Source organism: Salvelinus sp. IW2-2015, linkage group LG4q.1:29, assembly GCF_002910315.2.
Source record: "Salvelinus sp. IW2-2015 linkage group LG4q.1:29, ASM291031v2, whole genome shotgun sequence".
Taxonomy (NCBI): domain Eukaryota; kingdom Metazoa; phylum Chordata; class Actinopteri; order Salmoniformes; family Salmonidae; genus Salvelinus; species Salvelinus sp. IW2-2015.
In genome coordinates, this window is record NC_036842.1 from 43,866,327 (window position 1) to 43,869,201 (window position 2,875).

General features: G+C 41.9%; 1 long non-coding RNA gene across 1 annotated transcript in view; it reads right to left on the bottom strand.

Moving 5' to 3' along the window:
* LOC139027542 (uncharacterized) overlaps positions 1–2,653 on the bottom strand; it is a 9,060-nt gene extending 6,407 nt beyond the window's left edge. The window contains exons 1-2 of the long non-coding RNA XR_011479649.1: positions 2,510–2,653; positions 2,252–2,344 (exon numbers count right to left, since the gene is read on the bottom strand). This is a non-coding gene — a long non-coding RNA (uncharacterized lncRNA). The remainder of the gene's footprint in view (positions 1–2,251; positions 2,345–2,509) is intronic.
* Positions 2,654–2,875: the final 222 nt, after the last annotated feature.

Consider the following 2,875-nt stretch of genomic DNA (forward strand, 5'->3'; position numbering starts at 1 on the left):
TTCTTCCCACAGGGCCTTGGGGTGAGACAGGGATGCAGCTTAAGCCCCACCCTCTTCAACATATATTTTTTATTTAACTCTTATTTAACTAGGCAAGTCTGTTAAGAACAAATTATTATTTACAATGACGGCCTACCCCAGTCAAACCCTAAAGAAGCTGGGCCAATTGTGCACCGCCCTATGGGACTCCCGATCACAGCCGGTTGCGATACAGCCTGGAATCAAACCAGGGTCTGTAGAGACTTCTCTAGCACTGAGATCCAGTGCCTTACACCGCTACGCCACTCGGGTGCCCTCYCCAATATCAACGAATTGGCMAYYYCACTAYAACAGTCTGCAGCACCCGGCCTCACCCTACTAGAATCTGAAGTCAAATGTCTACTGTTAGCTGATGATCTGGTGCTTTTGTCCCCAACCAATGAGGGCCTTCAACACCTAGATGTTCTGAACAGATTGTGCCCGACGTGGGCCCTGAKAGTAAATCTCAGTAAGAGAGAATTAGGCCYATACCCGCTAGTTATCAAAATCCAGAAAAGAGCCATTCAATTCTACAACCACCTAAAAGGAAGTGATTCCAAAACCTTCCATAACAAAGCCATCACCTACAGAGAGATTAACCTGGAGAAGGGTCCKCTAAGCAAGCTGGTCCTGGGGCTCTGTTCACAAACACAAASAGACCCCACAGAGCCCCAGGACAYSAACACAATTAGACACAACCAAATCATGAACAAACAAAAAGATAATTATTTTCAATGTGTCAAGTAGTTAACAAAAAAACWGAGCAAASTAGAATGCTWWTTGTCCCTAAACAGATAGTACACAGTGGCAGAATAAATACCTGACCACTGMGACTGACTCAAACTTAAGGAAAGCTTGGAATATGTACAGACTCKGTGAGCATAGCCTTGCTATTGAGAAAGGCTGCCTAGTCAGACCTGGCTCTCAAGAGAAGACRGCTCTGGCACACTGCCCACAAAATGAGGTGGAAACTGAGCTGCACTTCCTAACCTCCTGCCAAATGTACGACCATATTAGAGACACACATTTCCTTAAGATTACACAGACCCACAAAGAACTTGAAAACAAAGCCAATGTTGATAAACTTCCCATATCTGTTCGGTGAAATACCACAGTGTGCCATCACTGCAGCAAGATATGTGACCTGTTGCCARAAGAAAAGGGCAACCAGTGAAGTACAAACACSACATTGTAAACACAACCTTATATTTATTTTCCKTTTTGTACTTGTAACTATTTGCACATAATCTGACATTTAAATTGTCTTTATTCTTTTGGAARTTTTCTGTGTGCAATGTTTACTGTTAATGTTTTTATTTTGTTTATTTCACTTGTGTTTTATTATCTACTTCACTTGCTTTGGCAATGTAAACATATGTTTCCCATGCCAATAAAGCCCTTGAAATTGACATTGAATTGACATTGACATTGAAGTGTTGGAAATGTTAGGATTGGAGGAAGAGAGAAAGAAAGACAGAAAATGGTAAGAGACAGGGTTTCTGGAGCAGGGCAGCTAATGAGAGCATGTGTGGCCAATCTCCAACCCTTGAGCTGAAATTGAACCTGAGATTTCATTTCAGACAAAAGAAACACCGTTGTATGACAAACTGGCTTCCCATTAAAGAGAAATGCACTCCTCTGCAAGTCCCAGGGACCCCCCATATCTCTCTCTCTCTCTCTCTCTCATGTGAGATGAGATGTGTTAATATTGCTGTAGTCTTGGCAGTAGTGTTTTCAGGGTGATTAGCACCAAGGTACTGCCACCTGTAGATTAATAGATATTGAGTACAGCAATTAGGTATCCCCTTCCTACAGGCTAGGCAGGAGTCAAGTGGAGAAGATTTTTACATAATTTCTCCACTTGTTCTCTTTCTGTCCTTCACATAGTTTCAGAGACAAAGCCATGTGAACATAGTATCATTCTTAAGGTTTTAATAGCTTAAATGTATGTTTTGGTCCTAGCCAAGGGCAACTTGAAACGGACTAGATGTACAATTCCTCCTCTATCTATTGTTAACTCCAACTTCAATATTGGACTATGAGTTGATATCAGTGGAGGCTGGTGACTTGGTAAATTTAGGAGGACGGGAGACCCACGGTACAGGTGCGAAGGCACGCAGACCACAAAGTGTGTTTCAAAAATCATCAAAGACTCGTTATTTAAACCTAAAGCATTTAATAAAGACATTTATAGTATAATATTATGGGGAAGGGGAATGAGAAGGCTACTTACAGTGTTGGAAAGGGATCACAGCAGTGATTGAATGAGGGTATGTGGCATAAGTTGAGGTGTTCAGAGCCTTGACCAGTGCAGGACAGGATTTGACTGGGAAGACAAAAAACAATAACACAAGACWCTACGCAGTTCGACAAAAGAGCTAAGAATGAGTTAGTCCAAGCAAGGAGTAAAATCTTTGATGTGTAATAATGTGATTGTGTATGTGATTGCCTCTACATATAGTAATGAGAGGATATTGATAAGGGTACTCACAGTGCTTGGAAGGGAAACATTCAATGTGCCAGTGAATGAGCGGGCACATGAGACGTGGCTTCAGTTCATGTCAGGAGAAAGTTGACAATGGTAGTGGAGTGGAGTAGTCATCACCTCTTAAATCAGGMAACAGGATGGGACTTAGCTGTAAATACAAATAGCAGATACATTCCATTACAGCTGTGCCATCGTAGGTTTGGACAACGAGTTTCTATATGAAGTTAKACTCAGACATCTCAAAATTCATAAAGTCAAACACAGACTGCACATCTCACCCACTTGACACATCAAAGTAGCGCAATAAACGTTCCTGAATAAACCTGGGGTGGCAGGTAGCCTAGTGGTTAGCCTGTTTGGGCGCATTAA